The following is a 19095-nucleotide window of genomic DNA, read 5'->3' on the forward strand; positions in this document are numbered from 1 at the left end:
AAAATGAACAGTCTTCTTTGAGGGCGCTGAGTAAAAACTTGACTGTACACGCTTAGGGAGATGGCTACAATGTTGTAGCGACGGCAATGTCCTCGAGGTACTCAAATAGTGCAGACAGGGGTTCGCGCTGGGAGGATGGTGAGTGGAATGGTCCAAGTATCAAGCTTGGTGTTAATGGTCCAAGTTGGAGACATTCAATCCTTTGCTGTAAGCGGCCCCTTGATTCAGCATAAGCAGAGCACTCTAGTAATATATGTACGACGGTTTCGAGTGAGACACAGTTGTCACAGTATGGGTTGGACGTCTGGCGTATACGATAAAGGAACAAATTTGTAAACGCTGCATTAAGGCGCAGTCGATGGTACAGTGTCTCCAGTCGGCGAGGCAGTCGTTCCGGCAGCCTTATTCTCATGTACGGGTCTATGCAATATAGAAAAGAATGATGAAACTCCGGAAGGGACCATAAGCGGTTTCTTTCAGCCAAAACTACTGCCTTAGTCATGGCTGAGGCATCATTTTTCGTGAAAAAATCCTCCTTGGCGTTCTCAATTCTAGTCCCCTGCGGGCAGCCTCATCCGCTTTCTGGTTTCCCAATATGCCACAGTGGCCTGGGAGCCACTGTAGCGTCACACGATGTCCAGAGACGAATGCGAGAGGGTGGAGATACTTCACTTCTCGCTGGGCATGTTCATGAAGGCTGATGCAGCTAGAGCGTTGCAGGGTCTGAAGAGCTGCCTTCGAATCGCAAAAAATGGTCCACTGTGTCGACGGCTGGCGAAGAATGTATCGGATGGCCTCTTTTATCCCATGAACCTCCGCCGACGTGGACGAAGTCGGTCGCTCATGCCGCCATGATAGGGCTTTCCCAGCTGATGGAATAAAAATTCCTGGTATCCACTAACAATTTTTTTTCAAACAAGGTGTACGTATTAGATGTTGCTTGTTTGCTCTAATTTATTGTTTGCTGAGATGTTGCTTGTTTTCTCTAATTTATTGTTTGCTGCAAATCATCGACGGTCCATTTGTAGTTACAACTATAGGACCCTGGTTTGTATGGTATAAATATTGTGCCCCTTTTTTTGTTATCACTAATCAACTGAAACTGAAACTGAAACTAAGAGCTCGAAGTGCGGCCTTAGGAGAACAGCTCCACGAAATCCCCAGATTGTATTTTTATTTCCGAAGACGCATCACCATCCGCCATGCCGCTGGAAACTCCACGACGCCAGCTGAAGGACTTACCCCGCTGTCTAAACCTGCGCTCGGCCCCATTGAAGAGCGGCTCGTTTTCCCTTTACGGTGGCGCACCGCAGGTATCGAGCCGTGTGATAGGATCCAAGCTTGAAACGCTCCTAAGCCGCGTCGATAATCTACCGTTTTCGTTCAACCACTCCGGACAGCACCTTCCGGAAGAAGCAGTGGCCGGGCCCGGCAGACGGCAATCCGAACTTCCGCAGCCATTTCCCCCAAAATGGCAGTCTTTCTTTTTTTTGAGATGCTCGCATTATCCCCGCCTTCTATTAGGAACTACAAACAGGAATAAAAAAAACACATCCACCTTCATTATATAAGTTTCGGTGGTATGCATGTACGTATATATGTAAGCATGTACGTACGTATGAATGTAGACATGCATGTATATATGTATCACAGAAATAAGAGTTGGCAGTCAAGAAAACCTCAGAAAACAAGGGGGAAGATGTGGTAGGTCATTGAAACAGATAAAGAATTTGGAAAGAAAGTGGAGAAAAAATGCCCGCCAGGTGGGATCCGAACCCACGACCTCCAGAATACTGGTCTGGTGCGATAACCACTACGCTACCGGCGGGGCGATTTTCCCCTCTACTTTCTGGGGTATTTATGTTTAGGTATTTTTGTTTCCTGTGCTTGGGGGTGGTAGCCAGCGCCACTCGGACTACTCGGGGTAAAGAGGACCTTCTTTTTAACCCCCGGGCCGTGACTCGAGTGTCTACGACATGTCGAGAGTCGTCGACCAGCGTTGAACCCTCTCGAGCTTCCTATGGCACCAAGACTGTCGGAACAGAGGCCCTCGCTATGCATGTAGCGAATCAGAATAGGAAATGAAGGGCTCGTTGAAAATATCACAGAAATAAGAATTGACAGTCAAGAAAACCTCAGAAAGCAAACGGAAGGATGTGGTAGGTCATTGAAACAGATAAAGAATTTTGAAAGAAAGAAAGAAAGTGTAGAAAAAATGACTTACCACATCCTCCCCTTTGCTTTCTGAGGTTTTCTTGACTGCCAACTCTTATTTATGTGTATATATGTACGCATGTATGTATGTATGTATGTATGTATGTATGTATGTATGTATGTATGTATGTATGTATGTATGTATGTATGTATGTATGTATGTATGTATGTATGTATGTAGGGAGCAATAAAACTTGGGAGATGGTACGGAACACCAGAAAGGAAAACTTCGAACAAAGTAGCGGTCACGATTGTTGCCAACGTTTCAGCAAAGAGACTTGCCTTCGCCAGAGCGCTGACGAAGGCAAGTGTCTTTGCTGAAACTTCGTTCGGCTTTGGGGTCGGGTGTATGAGCGTGAGTTTTATCCCTTCAGGTACCTCGCCCATTGGCCAGTACTCATTAACAAGATCCAAGAGTGCGGCAATGTTGCAGCCTTCTAGATTTCGAAGGTGTTGCCACGTGATGCCATCATCTCCCGGACAGAGCTTCGTTTGCCGCGGAAAACCGCAGCCTGAAGTTCGGCAAGAGAAAACAGGGCGAGTCAAGGTCTGTGGAGGGGGTTGGGATGGTGATTACTGGTAACGGCGGATGCTGATGAAGGGAGGCGAGAGGAAAGAAGGTTGCGATGAGGTGATAGTCGACAGTTGTTGGTGGATCTCTGAGTGTGAGAGAAGAAAACAGATGTCTGTTTTCCTTTATAAGTAAAGGCCCGATAATGGCCCCACAATTTATATAGGCCTCTTTTCGGCCCTAGCTTGTCGCAGAGGCTGGGCCAGCGCTCAGTTGAAAGTACTCGCTGGTATTCCCGGATCACCTTGTACTGGCACCGAAGAATTACAACTTCTGAATGGCTTTTACCGTTGTTGGTAGAATGGGAAGTGAGAGCATGTGCCCGTTTCCATAGGTTGGCCATATGAGCGTCGAAGGCAGGTGTTGAGGAGTCGTATTCAATATCTTCAATCGCAGTATCCCCAGCCGTGTGAATGGTATTGACGAGCGTAGGGAGGGTTATGGGTGTGTGTCCAACTGTACGTATGGCCGCGCAGAAAGCATACCTCTGCTAATCTGTAGGAGCTTTCAATATGGGCTTAGTACTTCTTGAACCAGCGCATTACTTGGCATGAGCGAAGGCAGGAAGGAATAGGCTCGTTACCTGCGTGACTTGCTCGCCGACTGGAACGATGGCGACACGCTCTCCGTTGAAGTTTATTTGGCTGGCGTCCACGACCTTAGACATGGCTGGAGAATTTTTTACGGTGGCTTGAAAACTCTGCCACTCACGTGCTGCACGCAGTACACTTCAAACAAGGAGATGATGGATGCTGTTGTGCCAACAACAAGTTCCGGACTAGAGGAAATTTCACATCGAAGAGCTGGATCTTCGGAAGCGGCTGAGACGCCGTGTTGCTGAAAGACGCCCGAAGATGAACACGATTAGCAAGCGCTGGAACGACGGGCCCACGCACCAACAGAGCCGAGTGGCACGCCCACGCTGTCCCTGGATTCAGCCCCAAACTTTGCCCCTCGATCAAGCCGCCCGAACAAAAGGCACAATTATTTCTTCAGTGAGATGCTTATATAAGCAAACACTCTCACACTAACAAATCTAGAAATATGCTCCGTATTGGTAAACATTGTTCAACAAAAAGATCATATTAGGCTTATTTGAGGAAGAACGGCAATACATATATGATGCTTGCAGTGGTAATTTACTTAAATGTGGATGGGCGCTCCACTTTTGCGTGAGCTAATTGAAAAAAAAAAGCCTTGAAAAAAAATTACGCCCACCTCCCCTCTCGGGAACCCTGGTGTGATGCGACGCTGAAGGGGGTTCCATTGTGCGTTTCCTTTGGGTCGATTACTCGAATTGCGTGAGCAATCGTCGGGTAATGCGAGAGAGAGAGAGAGCAAGCCTAGCGCGGACGACCGTCGACTGAGAGACAGGCCGGAGCGCGGCACTCCGCTTATATGCGCAGCGTGCCCGAAGGAGAGGAGACCGCGGAGAGAGAGGGCGCTGCACATGCGCACAGCGCGCAGCGCCGCGCGCCGCGCCGCCCACCGGCGGAGTGAGAGTACGCTGCGCCACGCGCCCACAGATGTTGGGCGAGAGTGCGCCGGCAAGAGATGCTCCTCTCAGCGTCGCATCTAAAAAGTTTTATCCGCGAAATACAAATTAAGCTGCCGCCCTGACCTCGCGCTCGATGGAGGCTCGACAGCGCCCGGAAGTTGCAACAGACGGCTCAGCAGTGCGAACGCTCGAAACTAAACTCAGCAAACCACTAAAGGGTGGACCGCGACAGGAGGGAAACAGCGTGAGAGAAGTAGCGTCATTAAATAAGCTACACTTAAGAGTACCGCCACTTCGTGCACGCGGAAGCGTCTGGGGGCCACATTGTTTCTGGCTTGCAGTGTTGCCATCTCTCCCAACGAAACTGCCGCCGGTTGTGACGGGCAGAGTGCCAGCGGCCGCTCTAGAGTCCGCGCAGCAGAAAGAGAGAGAGGGAGAGGAGAGGCGCCCAGAAACAAAATGGCTGCGCCAATATGCGAACAAATATCACACATGGTGCCGACCGGTCAATGAAAATCCTGGCGGCACATAACAATGTGAGAAAAGAGTGCCGATACTGTAAAAACATTTATTTAGTGACGCTAAGGAAAAGCAGTTACGTGGCAAGTGCAACAGAGGACTGCCGTCTTTCGACGGCAGTTGCAGCGACGCGAGCCGATGCGAGGCCAGTTTATTGCTTAGTATTCCCCTTTATTCAATGCTCCGCAATAGGGCCTGTAAAATATTTTTAATCACAGCTTCTTTCTTAAGAAAAAATGATTCAGACGCGAAGATTTCTCCCATACAACATGCGTTAAAGTTCGAAATCCAAATTGCTGTGACCGTGTCTGAATGGCGCATTCGGATAGACGTCGGCTTCATTGCGCGACGGAATCAGTTTTGATTCTAACAACGGAAAGCGTTTTTTTTTTCTTGAGGCGATTGATGTGCCTTGTGTGAACCCATTGTGTAAATAGGGTTTCCTGCGATACGTTTAGCTTGGACGTCGACGCCACCAGTTAGGCGCCTAATAACAGTCAGGATTTGATAAATAACCTCACACCGCGCGGACGGTTGCTCCACAATTCTCGTCGAAGGAAGCGTGCCCCGACGTATATGACAAGGCAGCCGCCGACGGTGCCCCTACGTTCTACCGGCATCGCCTTTCTTCCTTTGGGTCCTTCATTTCGTGGGCTCCTCCACCAACCCATGGTCCCCAATCCCATCCCGTTCCAACCTGCGCTTTCCACCGTGGTGTCGAGAGAACCGGACGAGGGACGCGCACAGTCACGCGAACCGACCATTTCGCGTGCCCTCCGCCTCTTATTTTCCACCGCCCTCCGACCATGCACAGGTGGCCGGCCCTGTGAGGGCCGCTCGTGTTTGGGGAAATGGAGAAAGCGATCGACTGTCGGCAGCCGCTGCCCTCGACTCGGGCATGGTTCACGGCGAGCTCGAAGGCCTCTCGCGATATTCCATTCCCAGATAGGACAAAACCGGGCGCTTCCGGCGCGATTTATCAAAGGAGGCCTATTAGACGGTTGAAATTCCGCGTCCCACCTCCTAATCGGACCAATATATGCCACACCACCCTTATTTACAAAAAAGGTTGCTCTGGAATCAGCTAAGAGGACACTTCACAATAAAAAGTCACGGTTCTTAACAGCCGAGCTGTTGTTAACTGCTGTAAGTTTGGAGTTCGTGCGCGCCGAAAACTCCCCGCGAGGAACGCTATCGCGCAGGCGTCGTGCAGATGTCACAATACCAACTCGACAACGGAAAGACACGTGATAGCTGCCGCCGCGACACTCGAGAGCAGCGTGAGCATGCGCTCAGTATCGTAGGAGAGCACTTCGCGCTGGAGCTCACGTCGTGGAGCGCATGCGCTCAGTATCGTACAATGACGTCACGCGCAGCGTCTTCGCAGTTCTCGGCATGGCCCGGCCGCGGGTAGTTGGCATGGCCGAGGAAGAGGCCGCGATCCGAAAGGCAGGGTGGGGTACTGAAACTATGTGTCCGTCAATGCTCTCCTTGAACAGCTTAGTGATTCAAATCTTGCGCATGAGTGCAGGCTTGCCTGGATTTTTGTTTTGTAAACACAATTAGTATTGGTGGGGCTCCAACCCCGGGATTTTGTTGCAAAACCCGTGATTTTAGCCTTAGGCAACTGAGACATAATTTCCTTACAACACAAATAGGTTTATTTGCACAATACATAGTCAGTATACAGGGAAACGACGCATGAGAATATATTGGTATAAACTTTGCTACGTATAAAAAGGTTAAGACGAGGACGGCACTTGCTGCCACTCGCTTTTTATATATATAAACTCCCAATTTTTTATTCGCTCTGCCTCTGTTATTGTCGAAAAGAAGACAGAGTGGTAGTGAATGGTAAAAGGAGTGGGGGGACAGACTAACACGTATATGACGGAAAGGAAAAAAAACTGCGATGCTTGCAACACATTGTGAACTGGTGTGTTCGCTTGATTAAAGGCAATCACACTGAGAAATATTGAGAGCAGTCCCTGCGTCGCGTATCCACAAGGCGACGAAATCTCGCCACCTTCTCGTATGTCTGCGTCGTACTCGAAAATTACGTAAATGGTAGTGTGGAACCTTCTACAACATTGAGCATCGTGCTTCGGCGTGTGATTTTGTGAAAATAAAGGTTGAGGGTACTGTGTTCCCGCAATTCAGTTCCCGCAGTTAGGTCTCACCGCAATTCAGTTGTGCCCGAAATTCAGGTTGCACCGCAAGTCTCAGCGTCTCAGCAATTTCTTTTCCGTTTTTCTCTGATCTCCGCCACCGGAAATTCTTTTTCGTTTTCTTTATTCCACGTAACCGAAACAGTATCATCTTCAAAAAACTTATCTTCACAGTTACGGAGCAAAAAAAAGAAAAAGAAGTCGGCCACTATTGCATCACATACCTATATACACAAAGTAATGTTATCTTACAGGCCCAAACTTTAGTCTTACTAGAAGGGTGTAGCTGCCTAACAAGACTTCATTTCCAACTATCGGTGGAGTATTGGCTTGCCGCTTCCCGAACTTTTCTGTTCTGTCGACAGCTGTTTATATTATTAAAACCATGTGTGTGCAGCGCTGGTTGTATGGAGGTAATAATTATGCGACAATATCAGCCAGTTACATGATTATCTTAAGGCCATCCCGGAATTCCCATTACGAGATTAAATCTGACATGAATGTTGTCTTGTGGAGCGTTATAACCTTCCACAAGCAACACGATAAATTTCCAATCCGAAAGGCAGTAAGACACGGAGATACCATCTCGCCAAAACTATTCACATCATGTCTGGAGGGGGTATTTAGAAAGCTAGCTTGACTGGAAAAACCTAGGATTAAGGATAAAGGGAAAATACTTGAGCCATTTTAGGTTTGCGGACTACATAGTCTTGCTGAGTAAGACTGCAGCACATATGCAAACAATGCTTGAGGAACTACAATCAGAAAGAGCGGCCGTGGGGCTTAAGTAATAGTAAGTAATCAATCTAAAGTAATGAGGAATAAGCACGCCAAGAACGTCCTCTTCAGCTTAGCAAACGAAACGCTAGAGGAAGTAGCAGAATATAACTACCTCGGACAGATGGTTAGTACTGACTTCAACGACGAGAAAGAAATCCAGCGCATAATAGGTATGGGCTGGGGAGCACTCGTCAAGCACTTTAAAATAATGAAAAGTAAGCTACTTGTGTCACTCAAAAGAAAAATCTACAACCAGTGCATACTACCGGTGATGACATATGGAGCTGAAACTTGGTGCCTTACTAAACAACTAGAAGGCAAACTTAGGTGGGCTCAGCGGGTCATGGAACGAATAATGTTAGGAATAACACTCACGGACACGAAACGAGCTATCTGGATCAGAGAACACACTAGAACTGACGATATCATAGTTTAAATAAAGAAAAAAAAAGGAATGCACTTGGGCTGGCCTTGTAGTGAGACGAAGCGACAACCGGTTCCTAATGAGTCACGTACACTACGTCGCAGCAGCGGTAGACTGGGCCAAAACCGAGGTGGTCAAAGTCGACACGCTCATTAAGAAATGCGTCAAGAGGGTACTTGGTCTCCCTATTAGTGCCAGCACTGAAAGGGTTGAAAGACTGGGTGTACACAACAAACTAACGGAGATCATCGAGGCACAAAGGGAAGCCCAAAAGCAAAGACTCTTAACTACGAGAGCAGGGAGGGCCATACTCCTCACCACGGGGCACATCCCCGAAGATTTTGAAGCATACCAAGTAAAACTCGATGGGAAAACCAGGGAGACCTTCGAAACCAGGCCCATCCCTCGCAACATACACCCGCAATTCAACGAAGGCAGGAGGGCGGCCAGGGCCAAGGCGCTACTGAAAATTGCACAAGAAGGGCGGCGAACGTCGACGTTCGTGGATGCAGCACGATACGGCCGTTCCAGTAAATACGTGGCGGTCGTGACCGACCCTGCTGGCAAACTGCTGAACGCAACATCCGTAGTTACACACAAACCCGCTATCGCAGAACAAGTGGCGATTGCCCTGGCTATGGCCGACCCTTCGAGACCGAACATCTACTCGGACTCGAGGGCAGCAGTCCGTGCGTTCCTCAAAGGAACGATAGCCAAGGAAGCAGTGCGAATCATTAACAACAGAAGCGAGGACTGCTATCACTGCATTACGTGGTTCCCTGCCCACATGGGACATGAAATACATGAGAACATTCCCAACGCCAACGAGATGGCCCACGACTGCGCGCGTGAAATCACCCGCCGCGGCAGCGTAGGACGCTCGACGACCAGCGACTGGGAAGAGTATAGAGATCCGCTACAAACTTTCAACGAGATCACGGCACACTACAAGCTAGAGAGAAAGAAATATCCAGCCCCCCACACCAAGCTTCAGCGATCACAATCCACTGCCTTTAGAATGCTCCAAACGGGTACATTCCCCTCGAGAAGCGTATTTAGCCACTTCGCACACGACATCCAACCGCACTGCACAAAATGTAGTAGCACCACATGCTCGTTAAACCACATGCTCTGGCAATGCCCTGCGTTACCGCGCGGTGACTTTATAACAGAAGAAGAGTGGGAAGAAGCCCTACAAAGTGAAGAGTACATGACTCGACTCCGGGCTGTCCAGATTGCTTGCGAGAGAGCGGAGGAACAAGGACTTCCGCCCCCTGCGCAAGTGCGGCCCGCATCCGCAGGACGCAGTCACTAAGACTGCCACGGATTTTCTGGACCTCAATAAAGTTCTCTGTCTGTCTGTCTGTCTGTGGAGAATTAGGGTAACAGAGTGGATACCCAAAGATGGGCCTAGAAGAAGGGGGAAGCCGATAACGCGATAGAGAGATGAAATACGCAACTTCGGGGTCAAACTGTGGACTCTAGCAGCTCAGGACAGGAATGGTTGGAGGTCAGTGGGAGAAGCCTTCGTACTGCAGTGTAACTGATCAGAATGATGATGATGCTGAAGATGAGGATAATGCCATGACCTTTATAGCATGCTTTTGGCACACATGAAGTGCCTAGTAGCAGAGTGCCAATACTTTTGAAAGCAAGAAAGAGTGGTTGGGCTGCGCTTGCGTCGTCCACTCTTTCTGCATGGTTAATCCCATTCTAAATGGTGCGACTGTCATGCGAATTTGCAGATGCGGCGCCGCTCGTGCGGCAAAACGACTTTTTTTCGTTGCTGCGGCAAAGTGCCAAATATTTGAAACGGTAGCAGCCCCCACGAACTCCGCTTGTGCGGCTTTTGCGGCGTAGAGGTACTGCACTTGCGGTCAATAGGAACACAGCTGGGTGCACGTCAGGGCATCGCCATCTGCTCACTTAGCAACCAGATGGCATTGCTTCTATACGCGCGGGGCAAGCGCTGGTGCACCGAAACAAACGCACGCGCGTTCACAACACGATGTCGCACGCCGTTTTCATCCAATGCCTAATTGGTATCCGCACAAGTGGCGGACATCACAGCGGAGAAGAAGTTTCATACTAATATACACTAGAGGGAAATCTAGCGCCACTGTCTAGGGGAGCCGCGCTTCAGCGAGCTTGCCGTCATGTACCGGGCAGGTACGTTCCACTTGTCCTTGGCATGGCTCACAAACAGGCTGGTAAGTTGGCTCTGGCTGCCAAAAAGCAACAATATTTCTAAAGCAGAATAATCGAGTTTGTTTTATTATTATAACAATGAAGCTCCAGAAAGATTTATTTGTTAGGGATTATTTAGAAGCTTCATGCAAGATGAACAAAAAAACAATGTTTCCCATTTTTATTGATTTTGGCTTCAAGACGAAAGAGAAGCCATGTGGCTAACCAAGCCAAGGAGGCGAGGAACGTCGCTAGCTGCAATGGCGCCACCCGCGGCGGCCCGCGAATGCACCGTCAGATTTCCCTCTAGTATACATTAGTATGAAGCTCTATGCCCAAGAAGAACCGACCGAGGTATACCGAGGTGTGCTATTTCCTCCATGTCCTAGGCGCACACGACAAGCGAACCCAGGGTTGCTTGCCGTGATTGTATTCTCTGCTATGTATGCGTATATTGATAAATAATTGGCGATTATTGTATGAAACCGCAGATGAACTCATATTTATTGCAAAGCAGTCAGAAACAACTTGCCCAGAAAGTGAAATAAAACTTCTTTAAAAAAAATCCCAACAAGTTTTGCTCGCGGCAGGCTTAATTCGGTCTGCAAAGAATGTGCCCTTGAAATGCGAAGATCGTGACGTTCGCAGGTCATGTAGACATGCAGACGACATCTCCAGGCATTGCGAACTTCGAAAGCGCGAATGTTCGTTTCACCGAACTCGCAGACAAAAAACGCACTATGTAGAACGGGCTTTACAGCGCAAAACGCACCGACAGTAAAGGAAGATTTCGTTTATAGAGACTTGGTTGCTGGCCAGTTGGTACAAAACATACGATTAAATAAATGCTTCACGAAAGACGAGGACGAAGACAACAAGTATTTGTGCGTCATGTCTGCCTCTTGCCTTGTCTTGTCTTGTCTTTGTCCCTCGTCTTTCACGCAGTGTTTATTGTAAGCTATGACTTTTTAGGTATGCATAGTCCAGTACCTCCCTACCCGTTTTGTGTCTTATTGTAGAAATAAAAAAAATTGGTCGTGGCTTAGCTCGGCTATGCCAGGACATACGTAGTGTGAGCTATGGTTCAGCTGGTTATTCTTAGGTTTCCTGCCTGTCTAGGATTTGCTTATTATCATGCTTACTGCTGCTAAAATTATTTCCAATCCTATCCAATCCAATCCAGTCCGGTCCAGTCACTGCTCCTCGTGCATGCGCAGCACGGCTCTACAGGGGCCACGCGAAACGGCTATCAAGCGGCTCCGCCGCAACGTCAGACTTGGCTACTTGCCAACGGAGGCGCACAGCTGGGCACGCGCCGGTGACAGTGCGGCTGCCGCGGCGATGACGTCGCTCCTCGGGAATGCGCAGACCGGCGAATGTGCAGACCCAATTCTCTACACACCCGTATTCTAATTGGGTTGGATTTCCAATCCAATTCAATCCAATTCAATCCAATGCTCTTCGCGCTTGCGGAGCATGTCTCTTCAAGGTCCACGCTAAACTGCTCAACCTCGGCCAGTGTAGCTTACGAGAGAGAGACAGAATGCATTTAATGGTAAAAGCGAGGTTAGCCGAGCCATAGCGCTTAGCATGCTACGCCATATGAATCAACGAAAACATGAGGGTCCGTGAACTAAAATAAATAAATAAATAAACGAATAAATAAATAAATAAATAAATAAATAAACAAATAAATAAATAAATAAATAAATAAATAAAAAAATAAACAAATAAATAAATAAATAAATAAATAAATAAATAAATAAATAAATAAATAAATAAATAAATAAATAAATAAATAAATGATAAAAAAACAAGGTGTTGCACACGAGTATTCAACCACATTTACAGAGCTTGGAAAGCACATACACAGAGTTTCGAAGTTAAGTTGGTCACAGCACTTGTTCCAAGCCAGTACTACGCAAGAACACCAACAGAGCTTTGGTAGCCCGTACGGCCTGGCGTGGGTCCAACCAAGGGACGAAAACTGCCCTTAGTTCAAGGCCTGCGTGTTGAGGCATACACAAAGATGTTAGGAGAGTCTGCCTTGGCACTGTGAAATTTGTAGAGGTACAGATGACATGTTACATGGCAAGTTGGATAGAGTGGTGAAGAGTCCTGCTGAATTTTGCAGAGGAAATGCCGTGTGTACGCCACGTTGAGACGTAGGCGATGCAATACCGCTTCCTTCCTCTTGCTGAGCCCAGGAGGCATCTTGAAGCTGCATTTAGGGTCAATGATATACAGAGGCGTGTACTGACGTTTCTTGTCGGTCCACATGCACTGCTGTGTTCTCCAGGCAATTGAATGTGCGAGGGTTGCCGCATTCTTTCTTGTAAAAGGAACGGCCAGCGGTGGAACAGACAGGTTGTGGGCCGATGAGGCTGCAGTATCAGCTGCAACATTTCCGGCGACTCCGCAGTGAGCAGGAAGCCATTGCAGTTCGATGCTATGCCGCTGTTGTGTTGCTTGGAGGTGCAAATGATGTATCTCCCATGCCATCTGATCTTTCGGTAGTGATTTTAAGTATACTAGAGCGGACCGGGAATCAGTAAAAAAAGTCGATTGTGTGGGTGGCTGCTTTAAGATGTAGTGAAAAGCATCCCGCAGCCCAGCGAGCTACTAAAAACACGATCGATCGAAGTGCTTGTGCCCCGAAATTTGTGTTTCCGCTGGCTTGTGCGCATGTAGTAACAGGGATAGACTTTTTTTGTCGTACTACAGTTTTTAGAGTCACACCAACTCGTTCATTTTTACCTTCCTGTGGGACGGCTTCACCAAACGGACGAATCCACTGGGCGCAAAAGGGCACCGAAACACCCACGCGTAACTGCACCCGCGAAAAAATTCTCCCAATTGCCATCGCCACCCCAATAATACGATATCGTGCAATTGACCTTTTTTTGGCGTTTTGTAAACAAACTGCGAGAGACGCTACATCGGCGAATATTCAACTGCAGCTCCACCGGCCGCGTCATCCTCGAGTCGCTATTATTCATACCAATGCAGAATTTCAATTCGGAAGAAATGCGTTGGTCGTAGAAAGAAACCAGAAGAAACGCACCTCATGGGCCCGCGCGGATTTCCTGCGCGCACGACAAGCCAGGAACCGCCTTTAAACAGACGTTAAATGCGACAGTAACGGTGCGGGCAAGCTTAGCTTGCTGGAGAATTTGACTGCTGCGCCATTTGTTACGACGGGCAAGCACGCACGCCGGAAGTGGTTGAGGAGGTGGCCGGACAACGCTTTTCAAGTGGGATTTCGCAGTTGAAAGGTTAGCCTGCAGCTTGATATCAGAGTTAGGCAGACGCGTTCTTCGCCGAGTTTACAGGTACACTCGTTACGTCGAGCCAGTTTTCATTTCGAGGAGTTGACAGCGCTCTCCGCTGCCGCTCGCGAGCTTTAATTGGGTCGAAATGTGACGCCGCATAATGCCGCTTCGGGCAGTGCTAATCCGACGGAGAGGGGCCCAACACGCGGTGGGGCTAATTCGCTGCAAACACGTTCGAATGACTTTTGACACCGTCGTAAAGTTTGTTCGGCATAAGTGCAGTACTCGTTCAGGCGACCGTCGCATTCTATTGGGACGGCACTTCGTTCTTCATTTAAACACGGCACTCTAGAACTTCCGTCTGTCACACAGTATTAGGGTCATGAAAGCCAGAGTTCTTAAATATGCACAAGTTGCAAATTCCCCTTTAGATTATTCTAGGCCGTGCGAGCACCTTTGCTTAGTTGAAGCTGGGGAAAGGGGGTGGGGGTGGGGGGAGGAGTGCATTGGCAGGGCACCGAGCTTGGGACAAAAACGGAACTTTGCTAAACATCTACCTGATAACACAGCTTAATAAAATAAAGCTTGCTTTTCAAATTGGAAAACACTAAATAAAGTACTGTCACGTTTCCAGGGTTGTTATTTTATCACTCACGGCAGCAGTCGCAAGCACTTGGTTACCGCTTCCGCTTTCTATCGACAGATGGCAGACTAGTCAACTTACCCTATTCCTACCCTTGTTTTCCTCCAGCGCAGGGGCGCCAACCGCGAAACGGTTTTTGGTATTTGGGGCCTATGGGAAGCTTCGCAACTGCTGTATATTGCAGGTTGTCGAACCGGAACCGAACGGATATTTTTGTCGGAACTGAACCCGAACCCGAACCGTTATTCGTTTAGCACGCTGAAGCTGAACCGGGGCTGAACAGAAAAATTCCGCCCACCTCCCCTCGAGGGAACCCTGGTGTGATGCGACGCTGAGGGGGGTTCAAGCGCAAGCGGAGAGCAACCGTCGACCGAAAGGCCGCCAGAGAGCGGCACACCGGTTATATGCGCAGCGCGCCCGAAGGAGAGGAAATCGCGGAGAGAGAGCCGCAGCTTTGACGCAACACAATCCAACACAATCCACTTTAATCCATTCCAATCCAAGTCAAGCCAATCAAATTGAATCCAATCCAATGCCCCTCGCGATAGAGCGTTCGCTATCGGAGAGGAGAGGGGGAGAGTAGCTGCGGACAACAAAGGACGCACGCGGACAACAACGGACGCACGCAGAAAGGATGCACGCACAAGAGATGCTCTGAGCGTCGCATCTAAAAATAAATAACGGTTACCGGTTCACGAACCCACGGTTCGATCATCCATTGTTCGATAAAGCACAGTCAGCGTCATTCGGGCTCTATCAACTTCGTGATCGTGCACGGAAGTTTTACTACTTAGAATAATGATAACGCTATCAGCGCCCGGCCCCTATTCGTGGTCGTAACTCGAGAAACACGCGTTCCTAGCCAATTTGCTTGGGAAATAAAGTGTTTTTTCTGGAGGAACAAAATGCGAACCAATATTGAAATCGTATGCTGCTGCCGGTCGCGCACAGAACAAATGTCCCACTTTCGGCTGCTTACAGGCGACAGGAAACGTAGGCTTTGTTCTTCCAGGTATAGATTTCGCTGTGACTATGCAAGCGCTGTACATTAACAGAAAACGAACGTTACTATAACGAAAAGAAAAGATTTTACATAACTATCTAGAGTTATATTTAACTTTTATGCGCATGACAACAACGAAATTTTAGGATTAAATTTTTCTTAGACCGGTTTTATGTTTTGGCAGGGCAATGATGTCGCGTGTATCAGCGTGGTTAATGGGTGGATGAATAAAAGTTTAATTTCTGTATAAAAGGTGCTGCGGATAGGGTGTTATTGGTCACGGGGGTGCCGATAAGGCCATGCCTTCCAGCAACGTCCCGCGTTTACGGGTCGGTGCTGAGCATCGCCCCCTGCGACTTCTCTGAATTAGGTAATTGCAGATCGCTATAGGGACCGGGTAGCTAGGCGGGTGGCGCCACCACTCGGCTCTCCCCCCGTTACTGGGATGGGCGGGTGCATTGGACTACGCAGCGTTCCGTTGTTTTTGTCGTGTTTGCTTGGGCGCCTTTAATGTTTAGGTGGGGTTGTGAGCAAGAACTGCGGTGAAACGAAGAATAGGCAGATGTGTCGGATACTTAGATGCACTAACGACTACTTAAACTCGTCGGAGGGTTCTTAGGTTTGGTCTGCGCCTCACTGATACGGGCACTTTTTGCGGCGCGGTATGCCTGGCGCGTACACCCGGTTTGAGTGCGAATAAAATTATTAGTATTAGTAGTCATTTATACCAGTGTAAATAATTTCCATTGGTTTCAATCACTACTGTTTTCACACCAGCCTTAACGTTAAGTTGGAATACCTGCATACGCGTGCTTTAAGAGAAAGGCACTCATGCACGACTTCGATTACTGTGTGGCCATTCCAACGTCACCGCAGTTTACTTTTTTTTTCTGTAACCGTACGTTTTGTGCCTTCTGTTTCCATGAGTGACAGCATGGGAGCCTGAAAGCTCAAGCGGAACTCTGGCGTTTTTGATGGTGAATAATATTGCTGAGAGATTTCAAAGGCGAAAAATATTTGTCTCTTTAGGCGGTAGCGCAAAGCGCTCTCATCGCAGGTTTTGATGCGCTCCGTGGCAGAGCTAAGGAAAAAGTCACCCATCGTCCCGTTGAAATAAAGCCCTGTAATAATAAAAAAATGGACCGAGTATCTGCTCCTTTCGTTGCAAATTTTGACAAAAGACGCTAGTCGACTCGTTCCCGTGGCAAGTAAAGGCCTCCCTTCTCTTTCCTGTTGACCTCTCATGCTGTTCCTCTCCCGTATCGTTCCCCCCAAGTTAACATGCTAGAGGTTTGCTAAAGTCAATTTATATTTGCCGCGTTGCACTGTTCCAAGTCAGGTGTCTGGATGCCAGCGAGCGCTGCCGTACGGCGGAGACGCGTGTGAATTGAGACACCCTACTAGAACGTTTATAAAACCACGCTGCCCTATTCTGCGAGCGTTCCATGCGGAACGTGGAACCTATCTAGTGGAACCTTTCGTTGCTGTTGCCATTTGATTTTTCAAATGCCGCCAGGTAGCGCGGGAAACAGCAGGCGGCGGTTTTCTTGCAGTTGATGTAGTATTTCATTTGTTGTCGCAAAAACCAGCATCCGTGAATTTTGTAATAAAGTACACTGCAAATATCACTCATGTATTGATTTTCTGTCTGATATTTGCGTAATGTCTTGTTCTTGTTCAACAATGATGACAACTATGAACATTGACATTGGACTTAGACGTTTGGATTTGGCTGTGGTATATAAGGCTATTGCGCAGTTTCTGTTTCACTTTGGCCTTGTGGCTGAATCGAGGCACAGACAGACAGACAGACATACAGACAGACCGACATTTTTGAGTTTAAGTAGAACAAGAAAGGCTATCGCCTTTAAAGATCTGCCGGGGCAGGCAGGCCACCAGAACGCTGCAACGGGCAACAGTAATCTAAAACCTAAAAGTGCCAACTTGTTGCGTTTTATAATTCGTGGGGATGCAGAGGGGTAAATGCTGCTTTGATACTGGGATATAAAACTGCATACATGGGTGAGATTTTGTTCCACCAAATAATTTCTGTATAGAGGTGAAGCCGACTCCACAGAGGCTTATTACATGAGAGAGCGGCTCCAAGAAAATGTTTGCGCAATAGCAGACAACTGTCAGAATTCTTGCATCCATATTTTGTAGATTTTGTAGATGAAAAAAAAAAGTTGCTGCCTTTTTGCAGCCGCCCCTTTCCATAGGGGCAATTTCCCGTGCAAGCCGGGTCAACTTCCCAAGCGTTGTAGTCCCACACAAGGGCCGAGCGCCAGGCCGGGGAGTCGCTTGTACCTATTTTACCGGTGCGTGCCCGGCGCCACCAAGGAACACGAATTCACATGGTGCCTTCCACAGCCACGATGGACGCTCAACGCGCAACCGCCTGTGGCAGGACATGCCGCCAGACTCTTTCATCCCCGGCAATGGCGCAACGCGGCATGATGGCCGGGGGCCCCACCAGATGGACAAGGGTCAAGGACCCCTCAATAGGGTAAAGGCAGCTTTCCAGACGTGACATCCCCTTTCAAGGGTCCGCACTCGACCAGGGACGCCTGTACCCATTAGAGAAACCGGTGGGTGCACGGCGGCACCAGGATTCGAACCCAGTACCTTCCGCATACGAGGCGAGTGCTGTACCTCTGAGCCACCGCTGGTATAAAAATGCTGGTAGAATTTTTTTTGCTGGGCGGGAAGGCGGCTCCATACGCCAAAGCTCATGGTCGGCGCTACTGCCTTGCTGAGTTTGCTTTCTAAATAAATAAATAAATAAATAAATAAATAAATAAATAAATAAATAAATAAATAAATAAATAAACGAATAAAAAAATAAAAATATAAGTAAATAAATAAATAAATAAATAAATAAATGTGTGTGTGTGAAGGGGACCACCCACATCTCTCTGCTTCTTTCGCTTTCCTCAACCCCGTCTTCTATTTAATAAGCGTTTTAGGAACGACCGTGTATTCATCTGTTTCTCTCAGGTATGACCACCATCCACGCCTAGGGGGAAAAACGTTCGCCCATACCGTTCAGCGAAACTTCCTGTACCATCTATGTGGTGCGCTAAAACTTTTCATCGGTCCTCCACCTTGACGGAGTACAACAGCTCAAATTGGTTGTGCTCTGGTTTCTACCATAATGTAAGGTGACTAACGCAGCTGTCGTACCTTTCTATACACAATCAACGTCTTGCCGGGGCAGGTATACCCGAATTCAAGGTCCAAAATTGAAAAGGAACGATCGTTACAATCACAGCAATCACACACTGGCCTGCCACTAACCCTCCTCGTTCAACTGTCACGACATTTTCGGCGGGACCTCATAAAACCACATGCCCTATTGGATAAGATGAACGCGGTCTCACTTAACCTTAACTCTTCGTTTCTTATCGCGCGGATAGCGAGGTAGAATCTGGTACAGCTCTTTTATAGATACGCTGTTGCAAGTAGCGGAAACCCTGTTACACCTTCAAGTGGTCATCGTACCCTACGGAAGCTTGCTACGTATCTGGAGGGCGTTGGTGAGAAACAGCAGATAGCAACCGCCAACCAACACCCCTTTAGTTAAGATGAACGCTGTCGCGTTAAACCTTCACCCAGCGTTCCTTGTCACGGGGGCAGCAAGCTAGAATTTGGCACGGGGCATTTATAAATCAGCGGTTACAAGAGTCGGCAAACCCCGTGGTCATCGCTCCGCTCATCGCTCCGTCCAGAGGCTTGGTAAGTATCAGGAGGGTGATGCTGAGAGGTAGCGGCCCTCGTGTGCGGCTGGCGTGCGGAACCGGGTCGTGCCGAGGGCCG

The 19095-nt window shown here is 48.3% G+C and overlaps 1 protein-coding gene and 1 non-coding gene across 2 annotated transcripts in view; both read right to left on the reverse strand.

The window, feature by feature from the left end:
* LOC144162534 (uncharacterized) overlaps positions 1-19095 on the reverse strand; it is a 584817-nt gene that overhangs the window by 533028 nt on the left and 32694 nt on the right. The window lies entirely within an intron of this gene.
* Positions 1756-1828, reverse strand: Trnat-agu (transfer RNA threonine (anticodon AGU)). The gene has a single exon. It is a non-coding gene; the product is annotated as a tRNA-Thr (tRNA).

Source organism: Haemaphysalis longicornis, unplaced genomic scaffold (assembly GCF_048455015.1).
Source record: "Haemaphysalis longicornis isolate Haplotype H1 unplaced genomic scaffold, Haemaphysalis longicornis Haplotype H1 scaffold_12, whole genome shotgun sequence".
Lineage (NCBI taxonomy): Eukaryota > Metazoa > Arthropoda > Arachnida > Ixodida > Ixodidae > Haemaphysalis > Haemaphysalis longicornis.